The sequence below is a fragment of the Bubalus bubalis genome, chromosome 10, assembly GCF_019923935.1.
Source record: "Bubalus bubalis isolate 160015118507 breed Murrah chromosome 10, NDDB_SH_1, whole genome shotgun sequence".
In the NCBI taxonomy this organism is placed as follows: domain Eukaryota; kingdom Metazoa; phylum Chordata; class Mammalia; order Artiodactyla; family Bovidae; genus Bubalus; species Bubalus bubalis.
In genome coordinates, this window is record NC_059166.1 from 67,458,923 (window position 1) to 67,484,229 (window position 25,307).

Sequence of the window (25,307 nt, forward strand, 5' to 3'; positions counted from 1 at the left end):
GCCAACTTTTTCACTCTCCTCTTTCACTTTCATCAAGAGGCTTTTGAGTTCCTCTTCACTTTCTGCCATAAGGGTAGTGTCATCTGCATATCTGAGGTTATTGATATTTCTCCCAGCAATCTTGATTCCAGCTTGTGTTTCTTCCAGCCCAGCGTTTCTCATGATGTACTCTGCATATAAGTTAAATAAACAGGGTGACAATATACAGCCTTGACGAACTCCTTTTCCTATTTGGAACCAGTCTGTTGTTCCATGTCCAGTTCTAACTGTTGCTTCCTGACCTGCATACAAATTTCTCAAGAGGCAGGTCAGGTGGTCTGGTATTCCCATCTCTTTCAGAATTTTCCACAGTTTATTGTGATCCACACAGTCAAAGGCTTTGGCATATCTATAATAGTCTGAACTAAAACAACTGAATCAATGTCACAAAGATCTGTTATGAGAATGTCACAAGGAAATCTGGTTATTTCCCTGTTATCTACAAATCAACAACAGATCACCTGTGTAAGGCAAAGTTTACAAATAGACTTCCAATGCTTCCAATGCAGGGGACCCAGGTTCAATCCTTGGTCAGGGAACTAGATTTTGCCTGCTGCAACCCAAAAGTCCACTTGCCACAACCCAAGATCAAAGCTCCCATGTGCCACAGCTAATACAAGGTGCAACCAAATCAATAAACAAAAAACCTGGCATTTCATGGTCACACTTACCTCTTCCTCAGTCTCTGGAGAAAGAGGTCCTCATGTGTATTTAAAGTTAAAAGCTGTCTTTCCTCTTGGTTTATTTGCCTTTGCTGTTGTTGTTGTTCAACTGCTCAGTCATGTCCAACTCTTTGCAACCCCATGGACTTCCTTGTCCTTCACCATCTCCCGGAGTTTGCTCAAACTCAAGTCCATCAAGTTGGTGATGCCATCCAACTATCTCATCCTCTGTCATCCCCTTCTCCTCCTGCCTTCAATATTTACCAGCATCAGGGTCTTTACTAATGAGTGAGATATTCGCATCAGATGTCCAAAGTACTGGAGCTTCAGTATCAGTCCTTCCAATGAATATTCAGGGTTAATTTCCTTTAGGATTGACTGGTTTGATCTCCTTGCAGTCCAAGGGACTCTCAAGGGTCTTCTCCAATACCACATATGCCTTTGTGGATGATGTCAGTTATTTCCTATTAATACATTCAAGAAAGACAATAAAGACAAAAATTAGTCAGACACCAAGGTGTAGATGCACAACCACATTTCTAGTACAAAACAAATGAACAACATCCATTACATAGAAAGAAAGTTCTATTTGAGATATGTCTAGTTCATATATTTTAATAGTTTTCAGTATACTTTGTGCCTTGAGAATCCCATGGACAGAGGAGCCTTGGGGACTATGGACATGACCGAAGCGACTTAGCATGCATGCATGCAGAACAGTTTACATTAGGAAATGGCACAAGTTTGGGAAAAAACCTGAGTGTAGTCCTGTTTCTCTCCTTCCTTCACTTTCCACCTCAGCAAGCCTTGACACTTCACCTCCATGCTAAGCTCTAAATCTACCCAATTCCTCCCTTCCTTCAACTGCACTCCTAAGTCAAACCACCACCCTCTCTCTCTGGGTCCACTGCAGCAGCCAAATTGTGTCCACTTTGGCTTCCACTAGAATCTCTTTTCCATACAATCATCAAGTTGATCTGTCTAAAGTGGAATTCAGCATCATGTCATTCCCATGCTAAAACCTTTCAGAGAATTTTCTCTGCCGATAGAGAAAAATACAAAGGCCTTCTGTGAGCTGGCCCCTGCCTAACCCTCGCTCCCTCTCTGATCTCACCTCCTTCTACTGTCCCCATCTCTCTGTGATCCAGCCATGCGTCCTGAGACTTCCTAGCTCCTGTTCCCTCTGACTGAGACCCTCTGTTTCCAGGTGCTTCATGGTTGACTCCTTGACATTCAGCTCTCAGCTTCACTGTCACAGGGGACTCCTCTGACCACCCCATCTAAGTTAACCACCTTCACTATGTGAAGCGAAAGTCGCTCAGTCATGTCCGACTCTTTGCGACCCCATGGACTATACAGTCTATGGTATCCTCCAGGCCAGAATACTGGAGTGGGTAGCCTTTCCATTCTCCAGGGGATCTGTCCAACCCAGGGATCAAATCCAGGTCTCTCGCATTGCAGGCGGATTCTTTACCAGCTGAACTACAAGGGAAGCCCAAACCGTCACTATCCATCACATCAAATGTCTCATTGTCTTTATAATATATTCAACAGTTGGAAGCAATCTTGTTCATTTATGCTTTTTGTTTTCCTATTAGAATGCAAAATTTTCATAAGTGCAGAAAATTTTCTTATTTTTCTCATGTTAAATTCCCAGGGTCTAGAACAGGGATCAGCTAACTTTTTATGTAAAGGGCCAGGCAGTCTATGTTTTAAACTTTGTAGGACAGAGTCTTTGTTACAAGTACTCCAGCTCTGATTTGTTAGCATAAAAGCAGCTTTAGAAAATTACTAATGGAAGTGTGTCTATGATTCCATTAAAATTTTATTTCTGACCACTGAAATTTGAATTTCATGTCATTTTAATGAACCACAAAGTATTATTCTTCTTTTGATTTTTCTAATTATTAAAAAAATGTGAAAACCATTCTTAGCTCATGGGCTGTGCAAAAATAGGCAGTTGGCCAGATTTGGCCTGCAGGTCATAGATTGATAGTCCATAATTTGGAATGGCTATCGCTACACATAGGAGGCTTGCAAGAAAGATGGTTTAACTGTTGAATGAATGAATGAGGAAATGCATTTTCCTTGTAAACATTAATAGACTTGTCATCGGCCAAGAGTAAATATGATAACCCATTTTACTGCTTCAGTCCGCAAGATGTATTTGCTCTGTCTCCTTGGTTGTTTTGATATTTGTTTATGGGAATCAGATTCAGCATATGATGTGAGGTTCTTATAAGAAAAACAATTAGGATCTTTCGATTACATGGGGTGTAAAGATCAACTAAATTGGGTTAGATTCTACATTCATGATCAAAACTTACATATTTTACTTCAAAAAGCTTAACCTCTGTGATGAAAAAAAATAATGTATTGCTCTTCAAATATATACCAAGAGTGAAATAAGGGTCATGAGCAAAATGAGAAAAGCCTCAAAGATAATTTTAGAAAAATTACCTAACTCCCTACATCATATATTGGGGAAGGTCTCCTTAAAAAAAAATAGTAGTATTTGAGGAATTTTAAATTACAGCTCTGAAATGGGTCATGTTTACTTTTGTTAGGACTGTTTTCTTGTCTATGACCATATTTCTTAAAATGCTTCCCCTCTACACCCACCCACCTCAAAGTTCAAATAAATAAGAGATTATACTTCTAAGATTAGAACAAACATTAAGTTGAAACAATAAAAGGGAAATAACAATAAAGGTAAAAATCCTTTACTCTAAGAAGCAAGTTAAAACCACAAATAAAGGATTAATGCTAAGATACTAAATCATTCTCAAAAAATTATTTCCCCAATAAATCAGATTAAATCATTCATCAGAGGGAAAACATAGATTGTCTTAAGAAAAGGCTTAGTAAAACCTTCAACAGCTCCTGGCAGCAGAAACTTGGCAGAAACATTTGGAATGACAGCATCAGTTTGCACAAGTGTTCAACTGATAGCTGTAAAAAGTATTGAGGCCCTGTTGGAACTAACTGCTGAGCTGGGGGACCATAACTTACTTTAGAGTAGCCCAGAACTGTCTATTTCTCAATTGTCACTTATTAAAGTGAATCACAAAATGGAAAAATGTTTAGTGATTTCTTGGGCTATCTCTAAGATGTGTTTTATAACTCAGAGTCTCACTGATTAATGGAGAAAGTACACAGTGCAGGGTTGGGGTGCTTTTTCTTCTGGAAACTCTAACAGCCTATACTAACATTTATAGCCTTTATAAGCAAAGAAGAAGGAAGGACGGAAGGAAAGATGGGAAGATAATAAGGTGCATTAAATGTGCTTTTCTTTGCAACCACTTTCAATTTGGAGAGTGATATGAAACTTTCTCAACAGTTCTTGTCTGGGTGTACATTTCATTACTTTTCTAAGCTTATGCTTCAACTACTGAGAGCATTTTCAAGGTTTGCTCACCTTTCACTGAGACTGAACTTGAGGTTAGCTGCATGAAAGCTAAGTTCTGAGTAAACTCAAGACTATTTACAGTTTCAGGTGGAATCAGGTGTTATTCAAGACTAAACATGGCAATTTTACCTGCACTATACATTTAATGGTATATAAATTATTAGGTGTATCAGGAGTGAGAGGAGCTCCATTGCTAGAAGCTGAGTTGCTAGAAATAAGCATACAGTTTAGCTTTCTATATTTCCCACCTGGAACCCAGCCTGATGTCTAACACATAATGGATACTCATAAGATGTCTTGTACCACGTGGAAATATACCTAACTATAAGGTGGAATGTGTTTTTTCAGGAAAAGCTGACAATCTCACCTGAATAGCCAAGGCAGTCTTGAGAAAGGAACACAAATCTAGAAGCATCACAGGGCCTGATTTCAAACTATATTACAAAGCGATGGTAATCAAAACAGTATGGTATTCCTATAAAAACAAATAAATCAATGGAACAGAATAGAGAGCCCAGAAATAAACCCACACATGTATGGTCAATTAATTTATAACAAAGGCAACAAGAATATACAATGAGGGAAAGGACAGTCTCTTCAATAAATGGTACTGGGAATATTGGACAGCCACATGCAAAAGAATGAAATTAGACCACTGTCTTATATTATACACGAAAGATAACTCAAATGCAGTAAAGATTTGTATGTAAGACCTGAAATCATAAAACTTTTAAAAGAAAACATAGATAATGAACTTCTTAACATCCATCTTGGCAATAGTTTTTTGGATTTGACACCAAAAGTAGAGGCAACAAAATAAAAAATAAACAAGTGTGGGACTGTAGAAATCTAAAAAGAAACCATCAACAAAATTAAAAGGCAACCTACTGAATGGGAGAAAATATTTTCAAAATATATAAAGAATTCATGCAAATCAATAGCAAAATAATAATAAATTTAAAAATGAGAGGAGAACAAAAATGAGCAGAGGATCTAGAATAGTCATTTTTTTTCCAAGGAAGACATAAAGATATGCAATAGTTGCATGAAAAGATCCTCAGTATTACTAATCATCAGGGAAATGTAAATCAAAACCTATGAAATATTACCTTGCTATTTGGTCATTACCAAAAAGACAAGAAATAATCAAGAGTTGATGAGGATGTGGAGAAAAGGGAACCCGCACACAATTTTTTAAGAGAATTTTATTTATTTATTGCCCGTGCTGGGTCTTTGTTGCTGCATGGGCTTTCCCTAGTCAGGGTGAGCAGGGTCTACTCTGTAGCTGTGGTGTGCGGGCTTCTCATTGTAGTGCCTTCTCTTGCTGCGGAGCACAGGCTCAATAGTTGTGGTGCATGGGCTTAGCTGCTTCATGGTATGTGGGATCTTCCCGGACCAGGGATCTAATCTGCCTCCTGCATTTGCAAGTGGATTCTTTACTAATGAGCCACCAAGGAAGCTCCAAGTGCATTGTTGGTGGGACTATAAATTAGTGCAACCACTATGGAAAGTAGCATAGAGGCTCCTTAAAAAATTAAAAATGCAAATACCATATGATCCAGCAATTCCACTTCTGGGTACTTATCTGATGAAAATAAAAACACTAGTTCAAAAAGATATATGCCTTCCCTGTGCTCCCTCCCCACTCCCATGTTTTTTGCAACAGTGTTTACAATAGCCAAGATACGGAAATAACCTTAAGTATCCTTTGATGTATGAATGAATAAAGATGATGTGGCATGTATATAAAATTAAGTCTCTCTCTCACAACAGAGATGTGTGCCTCTCAGTTTAAGAGCTTATAAGAAAGTGAAGATAAACTGTACTTACACTGCCTGCTATTCCAAAAAACAGTAAGACCTGATAAACCTGAGGCTTTCTCTACATCAACTACTGGTAGCCATTAGCCCACTAGTGGAAACATAGAAGGTAATGAAGATGATGGAAAGGTCTGAAGTAAGAAAGGCAGTTCAAGTGGAGGTTAAGAACTTCTTTGAGTCTTTATAGAGAAAGGTTATCAGGGATTTGCAGAGAGAACACTTCCTTGATAAGAAAGTGCTTAAGGGCAATCCTAGTTAATTAGAATCTGTTTTCTTAAGATTAGAAGTTGACATTTTGATTGTAGTATAATTAAAATTATCTTAACACTTTGCAAACTGAATACAGAAAAACACTAAACACAAAAGTGAGCAATTGGGAAAGAGAAGAAAACAGGGAAAAAATAAACTAGAGAAATAGACTCTTCAACCTCTTATTTTACAAATAAGGAAATTGAGTCTAAGACAGTTTAAATGATATAGAAGTTTACTTAGCGAATTAGTCTCTGGGGATCAGACTGGCTGCTAATGAAAGCAATTTCCAACCAAGGTGATGTGTGGTCTCGAAGAGGCATTTCAAGCAGGCAGAATGTCCGATGTCCTTCAAAACAAACCTTGTTTATACACAGAGTGAAGTTGTTTTGAGAAATACACTCTACAAAGATATCTTAAAATCCTAAAGCCAACTTTAAAGGTCATTATGAACATAAAACAACAAGAGATAGCCCCACTCACAGCATTCTTTAGGTTTGTTCTGGTTATTTGTGTTGTATAGACAAACCGTGTTGGCAAAAATTAGGCAAGAAAAATAAATATTATCTGTACAATTCAAAAGAAAGTTGACCAAATTACCAAATATAGAATTACCTCCATTTTCCATTTCACAGCCATATATTATTTTAAAATCCCTGGAATGGAATGTGCTGTTACCCTGATGACTTCACACACACACACACACACACACACGCCAAATCTCTCTCTCCACAAGCAAAGAAAAGAAATGCCTGTTTCCATGGTTAACCCCAGAAGGACATCTCCATTTCCAATAGGACTTTCTTGCTTGCTGTTTCCAGAATGACTGGCTTCCAAAATACTATTCACTGACAAAAGTCAAGATGTCCCTCCCAATAAAACAAAGGCAAATCTAAAATCTGAAGAGGGCACAAGGGGAGGGAGGTGGAGAAGGAGAGGTGTGATGCTGTTGAAGTTACTGTATCTAAGGTGGTGAGCTGAGGCACCTTCTGTGTGTGATTATCAGCTCAAGAGTGGCTCGTTTTGAGAAGATATATCTACTTAGGCTCCTTAGTGAAGTTTGTGTGACTCTCTTGGTCCTTTGAGTAAACAGACGTTTCTCTGTGTCTTCTCCAAATGGAAAAACATTGCAGGTATACAGTTTACCTTGAACCCCCAGAAAAGTTTCTGAACCTAACTCCTTGTCTAAAATGTAGTAGACTAGCTACAAGGAAAGAAAAAAACTACGTTAATTGAACTCAGTTTGGACTGTGCTGGCCTGCACTGCCGGGCCTGTATTCACCCAGGTTTAGAACCAAATTTAGAGCCTGGAATCAGTGACAGAGACATCAGCGGTTTCATAGGAGTAGCTAACATGTCTAAATCAAGGTCCTAGAGTGACACCCCACCGTGTGCAGCTGGCAGTGGGCAGGACACAGCAGAACGGGGCAGGACATGGCAGCAGTCTTCGATCCCGGAAGGAGAGTGGAGATTACCACTTATAGGGGGAACTGACATCAGCTTGACTCATGGGTTACCAGGGAAACTAGCAGGGGGCCCCTTACCACCCCTTTGAAAAGCTATCAGGTGGAGATGTTCTGATGGATTAAAATAATCATCAGCTGGGGCAGGAGCAAGTGTAGGTGAAGCAGGTGCTGGGTGAGCAAGGGGTATACAGAGAGAAAGAGAACACCTATCTTGGGTGGCCTGAATGATCAGCCTATATGAACAAGCTATTACATTTTTTATTAATCTAACTTAAGATCTCTTAAGCAGGGTGAATGCTATAAGTCTTTGATATTTAAACTGATTTCTCTGAATAATTTCTGAGTCATTTTTTCCAACTCAGCCATGTTTATATACACCCATGTGTCAACTTACTAAGGTCACAAATGCCTCTCTAGGAAAGCGATACACTCTCCATTCCCATGTGGGGGATGGGAAGTATCAGCATCTCAAAGAGGAAATCTGTAATTATTATTAGCAGTGACCACTGTGTTGAGTATCTCCTCTGTGTAGATTAACAGGGTAACTATGTAAGAGCTTAAAGAGATATACAACTATAAAATGTGTCTTGTTCTTCAGACTAATTGGGAAAGCAAACCATGTGTATAAAAAAGATAAGAGCAGAAATAACACAGTGCAAGGTGACCAAACTCAAAGAAAGCACTACAGGCTGTAAAAGTTACAGGTGTTTGCTAAACAAAAAATCATAAGTTCCCAAGGGTCAAAGAGGTGACTGTTTCCTTAATTACTTCAATTCAGGGAAGCCCTAAGTAAGGTTTCCCAAACCTCTTTTAAACACATGGTTCCAGCTTTTACAGCATTTAATTCCCATCATTTAAGTGACTCAGCTGATTCAGGGAAGCGGGGTGAGGAGTGGTGAAGAGTGCATTTCAAAGTAGTGTAAAGATAGGAAGCTGCTGCTGCTAAGTCACTTCAGTCGTGTCTGACTCTGTGCGACTCCATATACAGCAGCCCATCAGGCTCCCCCGTCCCTGGGATTCTCCAGGCAAGAACACTGGAGTGGGTTGCCATTTCCTTCTCCAATGCATGAAAGTGAAAAGTGAAAACTGAAAGTGAAGTCGCTCAGTCGTGTCCGACCCTCAGCGACCCCATGGACTGCAGCTTTCCAGGCTCCTCCATCCATGGGATTTTCCAGGCAAGAGTACTGGAGTGGGGTGCCATTGCCTTCTCTGAAAGATAGGAAGCAGTTTGCCTTTATTTACAAAGGACATCTCAAAATTACAGGATTATTTTCTTAAGGGTTTCTCATCAGCCTGCCTTGGGCAAGAAGGCAGCTGACTTGATGTTGCTTCTATTCTCCCACTGCCATTTTCAGCACATCCTGTAGATGGATCTTCTCTAAGAATGAAAGTCTCACCAGCTGGGTCCACACTAGAAACTAGCAGGTGGATCTGTCATCCAGCAGGTCCCAAGCATGGCCAGACTCTGGACAGTGAAGGAAAGTTTCCTTAAAAGAAAGCCTATGAAAACACCCCCAACCAACAGCCACTTGCTGGGGCACTCAGCAACATTTCCCAAACTTTCCTCACTCAAGTTGTATCTATGTGAAACCATGGTCTATATGAAAAATTAAAAGAAATATGTCTCAATCATCTAGCATTTACATATGTCTGGATGACTAAACTTTCAGTTTTCATCCAAACATGAGATTGGCATTTATAATACTTACCTAACTAGTCACTAAATTTGACACTTTCAGGGTCTGGTGTCAGTTTACAGTAACAATAATTCATTTGAAATAGTACACAGGTGCCACAGAATCATATTGTAAATTAAGACATTATTTTCCAGAAAATGGAATATAATTTATAGAGAACTCTGACAATGAGGTTGTATGATTAAGTGGGAAGACAAATTGGGAAGATTCATCATTGAGATTAAAGAGTGAAGTGGAGATTAAAATATTCTGCCTCCTGGCAAGAACTGGTTGGTAGATGAATCTAAATGGTTTCAAACTATACATTCTAAAAAAATTGAAGTTTTAAATATAACATTATTGAGTGTCCACCCCATCCCCAACTAGCTGGGTCTTTCAACCTCTTTTGCTTTTTTTCTCACTTGCAGAATGTAAAAAATAGTATCATACTTGCTCTGACTACCTTACAAAATTACCTGCGGATTGTTATTAAAAGAGCATAAAAGTGCTTCAAAAACTTAAAAGCATTTTGTAAATGCTAAAGTTAAAAAAAATACAGCATAATTAGCCATCTTGCTTTAAAATAAAAAAGGAGTGTAGTATTATTTTAAAAGTATGGCATGATTATAACAGTATCTTTATTTTTACCAAATAATTAAATAGAAAGAATACTGAATTTTCCACTTTGTAATATACTTAAAAATCTTCTTCATTGAAGAAAATAAATGTGCTATCACATTCATTATTACTACTTTAAAAAAATATAGTCACACTCATATGCTATTTCCTTTCAATTTTTTCATTTCCTTAGACTCATGAAAATAAAATGACTTTGGTATGTGAAACTGTCTTTTAAGAAAGTAAAATTAATGTTGGTATTTTCCCTTAAAGTACTAACCAAAATCCTGAGTAAATTCCATGGATGATGTTTGTAGTCATCTCAATTTTACCTCCTAAAAGAGTATATCTACATATTTTTCTTCCCTAAATTTAAAATTGCTTTTCCATGTTCTTATTCTTGAAATACCAGTGAAACTATAGAGGATACTACTAACAATCATTGTTTTTTATGTACCCCAGGCAGTGAACTGAGCCCTTTACTTGTTTATCATTTTATTTTATATTAACTTTATATATACATCCTTACTGTACAGGGAGGAAAAATGAAGCCAGAGAGGTTAAGCAACTTGCTCAGTGTCATACAGCTAGAACTAGAACAGGGTAGATCGCAAGTGTACAGTGAATCCTTGGCACAATACTACTTCTCTATTTCTCAATCTTTCCATCTCAAGGCAGGTAAATTTTACTTCATTCAATGAAAGTCATCAGTCTTGGTTACAGGTAGTTGTACTTCTTGTTTAATAAGCTTTGCTCAATGAGTCACAGAATTTAATGTCTAATAAGCTCCCAAGTCACTTTTACCATCACAGCTGTTCCTATCAAAACAGTGGGTCTAGATACAGAAGTGAGGTCCACTGACATGTACCCCATGTTACCTCCTTGCTCCTGACACCCTTGCTCCTGAGCTCTAAGAATACTCTGCTGCCGTGATGATTTGGTGATCTGCCACTCAAGGTTTCACTGGAGAGTTACAGTCTTTTGAAATCAGACATTGAAACAGAACACAGAAAACATCATCTCAGCAGTTAGATATTCGTTCTTTTTTTCTCTATGCTTCATTTATAAATCCAAGTATCAGTCCTATATTAAATCTGAAGGATCATTATTATTAATGATTAATTTGTAAAGATCTAAAACTAAAAAGAGGCTTTATCTGAAGTCTACCTGCATGATCTTTGTGGCCACTTCCTCATTCACCAACATTTAAAGGATACAGGCAGCATTCAGTCCTTGAGTTACTTATAGTTTTTTCTGTGCTGATCTTGAACTGTGGAACAGATAACCTTAAGCTCTGTATCTAAAGATGATAATAAAGTAAGACTTACTAGTTCTTCAAAGTGCCCAGTATTCCCCACAGTAAATACTGATAGAGAGATACTTTCTTAAACTGTCCCCAGACAGTTATATTTTAAGGAACTTTGAGAGCAGAGGACAAAACAGATATGTTTACTGTTAGTAAATCTTGGTCCAAGTTTTAACCTGAAAAGTTTAAATTAACAAAATAAAATTCTGCAAACCCTACCAAGATGGAAAACTGAACCTATATTTGGCTAAATGGCTTTATATCTGGTTTTTGTTTTGCTTCATTTCCCTTAAAGGCCAGGTCCTTATGCCTAACATGTAAATCAGTTAAGAGTGGAAACATACAGAAGTTGCTGAATGAATGAAAATTATGCTACCATAAGACAAGACCAAGAATGGGGATTCAGGGAAACCCCAACCACAATGAAGAGAGGGGTCCACTGAAAGCAGAGGGGCTATTTATGAAGGACAAATCAGTAAAGACAAAAGCAGCCTCTACGTGGTGAGATGAGCATCAGCTGTGGAGGAGAGACCCACTAGGTTCTTCAAGGGACAGTTCCTATTTGCCCTTGTTCAGACGGTAAAGCGTCTGCCTGCAATGCGGGAGACCCGGGTTCGATCCCTGGCTTGGGAAGATCCCCCGGAGAAGGAAATGGCAATCCACTCCAGCACTCTTGCCTGGAAAATCCAATGGATAGAGGAGCCTGATAGGCTACAGTCCATGGGGTCGCAAAGAGTCGGACACAACTGAGCGACTTCACTTTCTTTCACTTTCACTGTTTGTCTTAAGCTTGATGGAACCGTATACCTTGGTGTTACTCAAGCATTAATAAGCTTCATTTTACCAAGATTTTCAACAGCATGTAAGTGTAGTTCTTTCACCCTTTAATCTACTTGGGACTAATTTGTGCTCCACAACACTTAGCAGCAGGAAGCCTGTAAAAATTTCATCCCCAATCCTTGACAGCTTCAGAAGTTGGTATGTTTGCTTCAGGATGTCCAAAACAATTCTGGAATTTCATCACTGAAGAAGTTAACTTAAAACCTGACCTATTTTGAAAAGTGAAAACGTCAAGTTTTTCCTCTTGCCTGCTTCCTCCAGATCAGGCCAGAAAGTCCATGTGGAACTATTAAACTGGGTCTTCACAGGATTTACACAAGGCAGTGAGAGACCCACATGTCCACAAACCTGAGAGCCTCGGACAGGAGGTTGCAAGCTTGCAGGCCTCACATCCACAGCCGTGGCTGGCAAGTAAACACTCATGGGGTAGGGTTGCAATTCCCAGGAGGCAAGGCCACGGGTTAGAGTTTCCAGAGGCAGCCGGCGGCTCCCCACAGCTTCCCTGCTCCGCCATCCTTCAGCCCCAGGGGAAAAGTGAAAAGGGCTCTGCTTACTAGTCAAGCCACACAGACAGATACCAACTGCTCACAGGGCAGTCCAGCCCCAACTGCAAGAGAACAGCTGCTCCCTTAGAGACCTGTATGCCAAGAAACTCTAATAATACAGACCAGCCCCAGCTAGAAAGTTGTCTGAATTCCCTGTGGAGAGGGACCATGTCTGTTACATTGCTATACAATAATATGGGGAATGGCCAGCTAATACTGATTAAGCACTTTCTTTAAGTCAGGCACCCTTCAGAACAGTTTTACACATTATAACTCATTTAATTTTTATAACAATCCTTTGAGGTGAAGGACTCTTTTTTTTTGTCCCCATGACCCAGTGTGTCCAGAAGATACTTAGTACATGATAGTCTTGAGATAAACATCTGCTAATTGAATCTAAAAAAGTAAGAAATCACCACTCCATATAAATAACATTATAGATAGGAGGGTAGCTTCTAAGACCAGCTCATAAAATCTATTCAACCCATTTGTATCTTTTTTAATGAATTTTAACACTATTTCATTTAAACTTAATCATTATGCACGCATGCTCAGTCACTTCAGTTGTGTCCAGCTCTTTGCGACCTCATGGACTGTAGCCTACAAGGCTGCTCAGTCCATTGGATTTTCCAGGAAAGAATACTGGAGTGGGTTGTCATTCCTTTCTCCAGGGGATCTTCCTAAGGGATTGGACCTACGTCTCTTATGTCTCCTGCATTGCAGGTGGATTCTTTACTGATTGAGCCACCAGGAAAGCCCAATAATCTTTATAACACTGTTTTTATAGAGAAATTTATTCCAAATTCCAGCTTGTGGCACCTTTCAACAGTTTTCTTATTGAGCAGCTACTTTCTGAAGAAATGTTAGTGCCAAGGAAAAGTATAATGCTAAGCCAGGAGCATACCTACCATTTAGGAATTTCTATCCCTGCCCCACACCCAGAAGCAGAGTGAGTACTTTCTGGAAGGACCTCCTGGCTGAGGCTGGAAAGGCAATAAATCCTTTTGGACACAGTGTCAATTCCTTCAGCACCTCAGAAGCTCCCATACCCTCAACAGAGCGCTGGGTTTCTCTGAGCTGCTACAGAAATGAAAGTGAAAGTGTTAGTCACTCAGTCATGTCCTACACTTTGCGACCCCTTGGACTGTAGCCCACCAGGCTCCTCTGTCCATGGAATTCTCCAGGCAAGAATACTGAAGTGACTTGCCATTCCCTTCTCCAGGAGATCTTCCTGACACAGGAATCAAACCCGGGTCTCCTGCATTGCAGGCAGATTCTTTACCATCTAAGCTACCAAGAAAACCCTACAGAGATTGGAGTTTAAGGGGTTGGATAAAGGACAGAGGTACTGGTGGGGTGAGGGCAAGAATGGAGTCACAGAGAGACAAGTGTGAGTGTGTGTTAGTCGCTCAGTTGTGTCTGATTCTTTGCGACCCCACTGACTGTAGCCCACCAGACTCCTCTGTCCATGGAATTCTCTAGACAAGAATACTGGAGTGGATTGCCATTCCTTTCTCCAGGGAATCTTCCCAACCCAGGGATTGAACCTGGGTCTCCTGCATTGCAGGCAGATTCTTTACCATCTGAGCCACCAGGGAAGCCTGCTACAGAAATGAGGGGTCATCATTTCCCAAATCACAGTTTTAAACTAAATTGATAGAATTTTTTCAAGTCTCCATGTCCTTCAACTTTTGACACTTGTCACTATTTAGCAACAGTCATGTCCGACTCTGTGCAACCCCATAGACTGTAGCCCGCCAAGCTACTCTGTCCATGGGATTCTCCAGGCAAGAATATTGGAGAGGGTTAACATTTCCTCCTGCAGGATACCTTCTGGACCCAGGGATCTCTTATGTCTCCTGCATTGGCAGGCACTTTACCACTAGTGCCACCTGGGAAACCCTATTTAGTGTCAAGTGCTAGCAAATGGCATAATGAATTGAGGAGGAGCATATTAACATTGGGCTTCTCTAGTGGCTCAGTGGTAAAGAATCCGCCTGCCAATGCAGGAGATGTGAGTTCAGTCCTTGGGTCGAGATCCCTTGGAGAAGGAAATGGCAACCAACTCTAGTATTCTTGCCTGGGAAGTCCCACAGACAGAGAAGCCTGGTGGGCTACAGTCCATGGGGTCACAAAAGAGTTGGACTCAACTTAGTGACTAAACAACAACAAATGTTGCCATTAACAACAGCAAAAAAAAATGGGAAACAGTCCCTTCTGCCTATTAGCTCAACAGCTTGGGGGTTATTTCTGTGGGCCTGGGAGTTCACAGATGTGATTTTACAGTACAAACATAGCTTTAAGTAGGCATGTTTTCTGCTTGTAAGATCAATTCCAGTTTTTGTGGTAACACAAAATGGATCAGCATCCCACTGTGTTCCTCAATGGCATTCACCACCTAAACAGATTTAAAGATTCTCAAATTATATGACTCCTGGTTGGATCACTCCATTACCCAACCCCAACTTCATACTCCAAAGTTTTCCCACCCTATACTGTGAGCTCTCTGAGGGCTGGGCCCATCTCTTATTTATCTTTGTATCTCCAGAGGCACCAAGAATTACAGCTTAATAATCATCAGTTCAGTTCAGTTCAGTTGCTCAGTCGTGTCCGACTCTTTGCGACCCCATGAATCCAGGCCTCCCTGTCCCATAGCAAACGTATAATAAGCTTTGTGTACATACTCAGTCACTTCAGCCATGTCTGACTCTCTGAGACACTATGAACAGTAGCCTGCCAGGCTCCTCTGTCCATGGGATTCTCCAGGCAAGAATACTGGAGTTGGTTGCATGCCCTCCTCCAGGGATATAAGAAGCTTTACTGAATTTAAATTAATCCTAGAGTAGGTTAGCGATCAGGGTGCTAAACCTGGCTTCCCCTCCCATTTTGTTTGTCTGCAGAAGGCTGTCCAAGTCACGAATTTGAATATGGCCTGCTTGAGGGCCACTTCTTAATACCAACAAAATATGAAAACAAAGACAACCACTGGGCTTAAACAACTACCTTTTTTTTCCAGTGAGAATATAATCACATGTTTAATCCAAAGATATTTTAACTCACTTCAGTTCTTATTTACTAGTTTTTCTAAAGATATACATACATTTCCTATTTATTAGTTTTTCTAAACATATATGTACACTCAGTAGGTAAATCTGCTAAACTTCAACCAGGACCCAACCACCAAAAGTTTCTATGTAAACCAATATCCTTCTCTGCTGAATACTTAAGTAAAATATCAATTAAAAAGAAGTAAAACTAGCAGTTTTATTCCAACAATATTCTAGTAACTCTTTTTCAGTGTATCATTTTACGGTCAACACAAATTCAACCTAATTTTCTATCACTATCCAATTGATAAAAATGTTGCTGCAAGTCTTTAATCACCAAGAAAGACTTGATTATATCCACTACCACTAATTCTGAAGAATCAATTGTAAGGTTTTTAGAAAGATTGTCAACAAAAGTTAGAAACAGGATATTTTTCTTTCAGTTAAGCCTCTGTCAATCCAAAAAAAAAAGAATAAGAAGAATCCTCCAATTCCTTGAAAATTCTTCTTCACTGAGGTTTTATTGTATATGGAAATTTCTGTAGTAAGAAATAAATAATAAAATAATTATATTCTTGGCAAAAGATCTGCCAGGAAATTCCTTTTAAATGGCAATTTCTCTGCTGAATTTAAAATATAATTTGTTTTACAAAAATATAATTTTCAAATTAGGTCAAAATCCATCTGTTGGATGAAGTACTTCCAGTTGATTTACTTCCTGTGCAGGGAGACCCGGCTGTACCCCTTCCAAAGGTACATCTGCAGCCAAAGAATAACTGAGATCCTGGGAAAAATCTGCCTTAATTACATTTTTTTTTGAGAAAAGGATGAGATATTTCCCCCCTCCCCCTCTCTGCATTTGGAACTGGTTACTATGTCATTTTAAAGAACTTGTTCTCAAAGGAACTATGACACAGGAAGAGGGGGGTGGGGGAGTGGCACCCGCAAACCGAAACAAACGAGTCGTGAGGCTTCCTGCCTTGCCTCTCTGAAGAGAACACACTTGGCTTGGTTTCTGTGGCCACGCTGGGCTGACCAACTACAGCTGGCTGCCTGGAGCTTTGGGAGCCCCAGACTGTGTTTGCTGATAAGTAAATGCATTATTGCTTATCAAATCTGCATTCTTTTTCAATGTGCATAATATTTCCAAATGTCATACAAAATTCTGTGTTGGAAATACCCTCAAACAGATTTCAGTAGGAATTCCCAGGGAGCTGATTCTCTCTTCATTACACCCAATTATCCATTCACAGTCTCTTTGACGTTCCTCATAACTGACTCCCTAATGATTGTATTATTTCTTCCCACAACAGATGCAGAGATCCATTGATCTGGTTTAAAACTAAATCCCTGGTTCAAACTTGGAACTCAGAATGAGGTTTTCTTTCCTCTCAAACTTAAGCATGCATGAAAATCACCAGGAAGGCTTGTTAAAATCAGACTGCTAGGCCTAACTCCCAGAGTTTCTGATTCAGTTGGTCTGGTTTGAGGTCCAGAAATCTGCATTTCTAACAAGTTCCCAGGTGATGCTGCTGTTAGTCTAGAGACTATCCTTTGAGGACCACTGTTCTCAGCAAATTGGCTGTTTTGCTAAGAAAATAAATTCACTAGGTGTGCATGGATAAAGCTGGCTTTAATCAGCCTAAGTACCCATAGACTCAGGAGAAAGGATGGACTGTTCCTTTCCCAGGAGAGAGCAGAGACTAACAGTTTTCACTACTCCGAGTGAGAGAAGCTGTCAGCCTTGTCTGAGCATTTCTGCCAGGGCTTCTAGTGGAAGGAGTACCACACAAACTGGAGCGTATGTCAGAGCACTCCCACCTCCCTGGATAAGAGAGGCCTGCAGAACTTCTTTTAACAGTTCCTATGACGAGGAAGGGGCTGGTGTCCCAAGTATAAGTAACGGAACAAGTTTCCTAAGCTATATTTCTATAAGTCTATGTCTTGTACTTTAAATATTTGCACACAAATCCAAATTTTTTGATCATAATTAAATTTTACTACCTTGTTTGTACCTTAAGGCTGTAAGTTCTGATTTAGGAGACAGTGTGTTAATCAAAAGGACAAAGTCTAGTTATCAAATGGTATTTGCATAATAGATCTAAGCCTCAGAAAAGGATTGCCCAGAAGGCCCATTCTAAATCTAAAAGAGAAGATTATCAGTTCCAAACACTACTATGTATTTAGTATGTGTATACAGACATGCACATATAGACCTGGATTCGATCCCTGGGTTGGGAAGATCCCTTGGAGAAGGAAAAGGCTACCCACTCCAGTATTCTGGCCTGGAGAATGCCATGGGCTGTATAATCCATGGGATCTCAAAGAGTTGGACACAACTGAGTGACTTTCACTTTATATAGACATGCGTTATTACTCATATGCAATTCTATTTGAGACTAAATATTCAGCTATCTCCTAGTTCTGAAGAAGTATTCATTTATCATCATTCAGGGCCATCTAATCATTTATTAAGCCAATCATGAGCTAAGCAGCATGAATAGAGGCTGCCAGCCCAATAGAGGCCCTCATCATTTCATTAGGCCTGGATTAAGGCAAAGTCTTCTTCATTGATCTTAATGGGTTGAGACAACCCCTACTTTTAAATTTCCATGACTCTTTAGCTTCATAATATGGCTTCCTTCTGTATATCCAATGTCATCTCTCACTACCCACCCACCCAATGCCCAAGGATACTACACTTCAACAACATAGCAACCCTCCCCTTCCACTGCCCCAGATTAGGATTCCTATAACAATTAGGAATTAGGAATAAGTTCAGTTCAGTTCAGTCGCTCAGTCGTGTCTGCCTCTTTGTGACCCCATGCACTGCAGCAAGGCAATGCACGCTTTTGTGTGAAGGGAAATACGAAGTCGACTTCACGCAGAGCAGAGCGTACATGACACAGAGATCTTAATAAATGCTGATATAATTGAACTGGCTCAGTTGTCTTCAGTGTTCTCAGAAGTAAATTTCTCAGAAGTTGGGTCTCTCCCATGTACCTCCTATTGGTTTATGTTTTCTTCTCAGTACAAGTTAGCTTTGCTTTAGAATTACTAATAGCATTCTTTGATCTCATCGACTATTCACTCATGTGAACCACGATTAAATGTATGTTTTGGATTTGGTGACCAAGAATACGCATAGATAAAAGATTTCTGTGACAGGCCTGTGGTAGGTGCCCTTTAAGATGGCCTCCATCCTGCTGCTGCTGCTGCTGCTAAGTTGCTTCAGTTGTATTCGACTCTGTGCGACCTCATGGACTGCAGCCTACCAGGCTTCTCCATCCATGGGATTCTCCAGGCAAGAACACTGAAGTGGGTTGCCATTTCCTTCTCCAATGCATGAAAGTGGAAAGTGAAAGTGAAGTCGCTCAGGTGTGTCCGACTCTTAGCGACCCCATGGACTGCAGCCTACCAGGCTCCTCCATCCATGGGGTTTTCCAGGCAACAGTACTGGAGTGGGGTGCCATTGCCTTCTCCGTCCATCCTGCTAGTCAGCCGTTATGCAGCCGCTCCCCTGAATGCATGGGACCTAGTGACTTGCTTCTAACAAACAGAATATAGCAGGAGTAATAGGATGTCACTTCCAAGATCAGATTACTAAACGACTGTCACAACTCACAAACTTAGAAAATGAACTTATGGTTACCGGAGGGAAGGGTGGCAGGGAGGGGTAAGTTCAGTTCAGTTCAGTTGCTCAGTCATGTCCAACTCTTTGCGACCCCATGGACTGCAGTATGCCAAGCTTCCCTGTCCATCACCAAACTCCCGGGCTTACTCAAACTCATGTCCATCGAGTCGGTGATGCCATCCAACCATCTCATCCTGTGTCATCCCCTTCTCCTCCTGCCTTCAGTTTTTCCCAGCATCAGGGTCTTTTCCAATGAGTCAGTTCTGAGCATCAGGTGGCCAAAGTATTTGAGTTTCAGCTTCAGCATCAGTCCTTCCAATGAATATGCAGGACTGATTTCCTTTAGGATTGACTGGTTTGATCTCCTTGCAGTCCAAGGGACTCTCAGGAGTCTTCTCCAACACCACGGTTCAAAAGCGTCAATTCTTTGGCACTCAGCCTTCTCAGCTTTCTTTATAGTCCAACTCTCACGTCCATACGTGACTACTGGAAAAACCATAGCTTTGACTAGATGGGTCTTTGTTGGCAAAGTAATGTCTCTGCTTTTTAATATGCTGTGTAGATTGGTCATAGCTTTTCTTCCAAGGAGCAAGCATCTTTTAGGGAGTGTGGAACTGACACTGCTATATTCAAAATGGAAAACCAACGAGGATCTACTGTATAGCACAGGGATCTCTGCTCAATATTATGTAACAACATAAATGGGAAAATAATTTGAAAAAGTATAGGTGCATATATATATATATATAACTATCACTTTGCTGTGCACATGAAATTAATTGATTAACTTTGTTAATCAACTATTGTTGTTTGGTCACTCAAACTAGAGTTTGATCAGATTAATGTCCATTGAGTCAGTGATACTATCTAACCATCTCATACTCCACCATACACTTCTCCCACCCTCAATCTTTCCCAGCATCAGGGGCTTTTTCAATACATCACTCTTCACATCAGTTGGCCAAAGTATTGGAGCTTCAGCATCAGTCCTTCCAATGAATATTCAGGGTTGATTTCCTTTAGGAATGACTGGTTTGATCTCCATGCAGTCCTAGGGACTCACAAGAATCTTCCCCAACACCACATTTCGAAAGCATCAACTCTTCGGTGCTCAGCCTTCTCTATGGTCCAACTCTCTTATCCATACATGACTACTAGAGAAACCATAGCTTTGACTAGACAGACCTTTGTCAGCAAAGTGACGTCGTTGCTTTTTAATCAACTACACTCTAATATAAAAATAAAAAAGTTTTAAAAAATGTCTGTCACTTCTGTCTTGGGGGCTGTGTCTTCTGCATTGGATCACTTGCTCTTGGGAGGCCAGCAGCCCTACTGAGAGATCAGGGAGGAGCTCCTTCCAAGCTCACTCTTGTGGCTGCTGAGGGCCCTTGGATGATCTGTTTCCAGACTCACTCTAGTGAGCCTCTGATTAAAAAGAACACACACACACACACAAACACAAACACCCTACATGGGCATTTTCTCTCACGTACAGTCATACTATCATAAATAAATTCACAACCACCATTAAGCCAGGAACAAACAAACTGCGCTCTCAGTTTCTAGGGATTGAGCATGTCCAGGAAGCCTGGTTCATGAGTCCTCCTCTTCCCTCCCATCCCCCGCATCAGGCTCTGGTTAGGAGCTACTTTCCCAGCCAGCAGACCAACTTCTTTGCTATAATCATTGAGAAAAGACTGAATCCAGCTTGGAGCTCACCACAACTTTATACCCAAAAACATCACCACCAAATAATACTAATGTTTCATCAGGAAATATCTTTAAAAAAAAAAAGCCACTGGACCACCAGGAAAGTCCTAGATCCTAGTTTATTTATTTATTTTTTGAATTTTTATTTATTTTACTTTAAGCTGCCCTGGTCTGCATTGCTGTGTGTGGGCTTTCTCTAGTGCGGTGTACAGGCGTTTCATTGCGGTGACCTCTCTCGTTGCATAGCCAGGGCTTCAGTACTTGCAGCACATGGGCTCAGTGGTTGCTCATGGGCTTAGTTGCCCAGCAGTGTGTGGGGTCTTACCAGACCAGGGACTGAATTGGTGTCCCCTGCATTTCAAGGAGGACTCCCTACCACTGGACCACCAGGGAACCCCAGAAAATATACTTTGTGTGGGATGCTCTTCCCAGAGAAGGCTGGCTCAGCCATGCCACTCTTTGGATGTCATGGCTCTGAATCTTCAGATCCTCATTTTGAGGTCTGCTAAGTTGGTTCTCCCCAGAAATGAGTCCAGACAACACTGTGCTGGGGCTGGAAGTAAGCTGGAAGGATATGAGCTATACGCTTTGGCTCCAGACAGAGCAGTGGTGGGGATTAAATGATATAATGTGTTAAGTGCCAATACTCAGGGTACCAGACCCCAAAAATGTGCTAAGCCACTAAGGGGATATCACCATTCCCTGCAGTAAGTTGGCCACCTCCTCATCCACCTCCTCCCCCTTTCCCTCTCCTCCTCCCCTTCCTTCCTTTTCTCCTCCTCTTCCTTTCCCACTTCTTTTTCCTCTTGCTCCTCTTCCTCTAGTCACCACTCTAATTTCAGCCCTCTTGCTCTTTACTTTCTGTGCTCTAGAAAAATCTGCTCTCACATCTTTTGGCTGAACTCAAAGGATTGAATAACAGCTGTAAGTATGCTTTTCCCAATGATATTTATGCATTAACAGGTATTCACTGTCCGTTTGCTCCCAGACGCTGGGAGGCATTTGTCCCAGTGGCATCTTCAGACGCTGAAGTCAGGCTGCCTCTACTCAAATTCCACCTCCTCCACTCACTACTGTGTGACCTGGGGCAAAGGAATTAACACCTCTACATTTATGGCCTCCTTCTCTGTAAAATAAAATCATTATCCCAGCACTGTGATAAAAGCAAATGAGCAAATTCAAGTGACATTCTTAGAAAAGCTCTGGACACTGAAATGGAAGCTTCATGAAGGCAGAGACTGTCCACTAGGCTCATGGCTGTGCCTATGACTTAGAACAGAGCTCAGTACAAAGTAGAGGCTCAAACACTTTTAAATGAATGAGCATGTGGTATGCATGTACGTACTATGATACTTATTATGCTTTTTTAATGCAAAGTTAACAAATAAACAGGTTATCCACTTGCCTTTTTTTAAAAATAAAACAACTTGAATACAAAGTTAGAAAATTAAACCCTTTGTTTCCATTTTAAGCACAGTTTAAAAGTCCAACTGTGCAGAAACGATAAAATAAAAAATAAGAGTCAACTGTTCCATTTTCTCCAGACCTTTTCCCCAAAGGAAGCCACTATAATAAGTTTCTCATAAATGTTTTATGCATATATTATAGACAACCACTGAGACAAACACTGAAGACCTGATGGAAAATTTCAGGAGTCAGAGAGTGCCAAGTAGAAGCTGAACACGATTTGGGAGCAAACTCTAGGGTCTTCCATGACCCCTGAGATCAGATGGTATCGACCACTCGGTGGAAGCAAGTGGCACCTTGGTGATTCTTGGAAGCACCTACAGATGCCTACATTGTATCTCTTTTTTCTGATCAAAAAATATAAGAACCATGATTAAATCATTTTTATGCTGTTCTACCTTCTTGGACTACAATAATGCTGCCCTATACAGCACTCAGAGTTCACCATATATTGATTAGCAGTATCTGTTGTGGGCACAAAAAAATACAATATTGCAGACACCATAGCAGAGTCTATTTCTTGTACTGAACAAGGTAGTCATTTGATTCCTGATTCACTTGGGGATCCTTGACTGCTTCTCTGGTGGCTCAGATTGAAAAATCTGTCTGCAATGCAGGAGACCTGGGTTCGATCCCTGGATCAGGAAGATCTCCTGGAGAAGGGAATGTCTCCCCACTCCCGTATTCTTGCCTGAAGAATCTAGACAGAGGAGCCTGGTGGGCTATAGTCCATGGGGTCACAAAGAGTTGGACATGACTGAGCAACTAACACACTTGTGCTCCTTGGAATACAACTAGAATGTGACTCATTACCCTTATCATAATCAAATTAGGACTTGGCTCAGTTCCAAGTGAGGGAAATGGAACACCAAGAGATAAAAGGAAGAAAGAATTTTTGGTTCACATAATTCAGGGAAAAGTTGCAGCTGGATCCACATTCTCTAACAGTTTCACTAGAAATGTGTCTCCTTCCTCAGCCCCAACTGACTCAGGGCTTTATTTTACAGCAGGCTCACCTTTGTGGTGGGGATTCCCAGGTGGCACAGTGGTAAAAAAAAATCTGCCTGCCTGCCAATGCAGAGATGCAGCTTTGATCCCTGGGTTGGGAAGATTCCCCTGGAGCAGGAATGGCAAGCCACTCCAGTATTCTTGCCTGGAGAATTCCATGGACAGAAAAGCCTGGTGGGCTACAGTCCATGAGGTTGCAAAGAGTCACTGAGTGACTGAGGATACACGTGCACCTTTGTGGTATTAAGATTGTCCTCAACAGTGTTAAGTTTATAACCCACTATGCTAGCTTAGCAACCAGCACAATGGATGTCTCATTCCCAATAGTATCAGTAAATGACCTACAGACCCCGTAGACATACAGAGTATCTTGGATCACATGCCCATCCTTGGAGAAATCACCACAGCCAAGCAGATAAACCACACAGGATGGTCAGATCTGAGACACAGACCCAACTCGCCTTGATACCAAGGAATAAAATCGCCTCTATCTGAACAACATGTTCCGGGACAATGGTGACCTCACCCCAAAATAATCTGGATGTGGCTAACAGAAGAAGGAAGAATGGATACAAAGCAGTAAAAACAACAGATCTACACACTAAGTTTCTTCCAATATAATAACTATGAAGGGAGCAGTAGCAGAGACATGTTGGCCAGCCTGCATAGATGCTTCACTGGATTTGCTCAATCAACCTAGGCATCAAGAAGTCAGGGCAATGGGAGATCAGTAGCACTGGCATCATGGGGCATTTGAGAAAAAGTCAGCTCTTTTGTTCTAAAATAGGAAGTTGCTGCCATTCAAATGCCTAGAAATAGAATACCTTTATCTCTGGGTATACACTGTACTGTATTTACTGAAGCTTATCATAGATTGAAAGAAAGCAAAGGCACACAAATGTCAACCTTACATAGGAAAGAAGATATTGAGAAATTGATATACAAATAAATAATTATCATCAAATTAAAATGTATAATGGCAGGAGGCATTTCTATATGGTAAATAAATTTACTCAGAGTTATCTGGGAGAAAAGGCACCCTTGGACTAGACTAGGTATTTATTTCTATGTTCCTTTATTTCCTCTTTGCTCCAGCTATAAAATGTTAAATTCCAAAGAGCCCAAGACTCTACATCTTAAAGAATCCCCAGTTAATCTCAAGGAGAAACTTTTGCCACTTTTGACAGAAGTTTTGACAAACTTCTGCAAACCTTTGACAACTTCTAAAGTTATCAAAACCAAGAGGAGGTGATCATCATCATTACTGTAACCCCATTCCCACTTGGAACACCATGACCAATCTCTTGTTCAGCATCATGGTTCATGTATCAGTGTTGTAAATTATAGAAAGTGAGCAACTTCCCTGGTAGCTCAGATGGTAAAGAATCTGCCTGCAATGCAGGAGACATGGGTTTGATCCCTGGGTCAGGAAGATTCCCTGGAGAAGGAAATGGCAACTCATTCCAATATTCTTGCCTGGGAAATCCCATGGACTGAGGAGCCTGGCAGGCTACAGTCCATGACATCACAAACAGTTGGACACAACTGAGTGGCTAACACACACACAGCATATGAAGAACCTAGACTATTGCTGAACTATTGTAACTAGAAATTAAAAAAAGTAAAAGATAGTTGATTGTTTTTAATCCCTTTTTATCGTTAAAGCTTTATGCTGACAGGAAGATGCCTTTGCATTTAAAGGAAATCACCTCCTCAGTTCTCAAGGTCAGGGCCAAGGAAGATGGCAGTACCTATCACAAGTGTCATGGAATCATTCAACAAAAATTAAATCTTGAGGATTCAGTAAAGCC

The 25,307-nt window shown here is 40.6% G+C and overlaps 1 long non-coding RNA gene across 3 annotated transcripts in view; it reads right to left on the reverse strand.

Annotated features, from left to right (window-relative positions):
• LOC102400054 overlaps positions 1-25,307 on the reverse strand; it is a 286,205-nt gene that overhangs the window by 235,917 nt on the left and 24,981 nt on the right. The window contains exons 1-2 of one of the 3 annotated variants that reach the window (XR_006542441.1): positions 7,568-7,877; positions 711-1,165 (exon numbers count right to left, since the gene is read on the reverse strand). This is a non-coding gene — a long non-coding RNA (uncharacterized LOC102400054). Of the gene's footprint in view, positions 1-710; positions 1,166-4,477; positions 4,585-7,567; positions 7,878-25,307 lie in introns of those variants that run through there. The other 2 variants (XR_006542445.1, XR_006542442.2) reach the window with 2 other exon arrangements.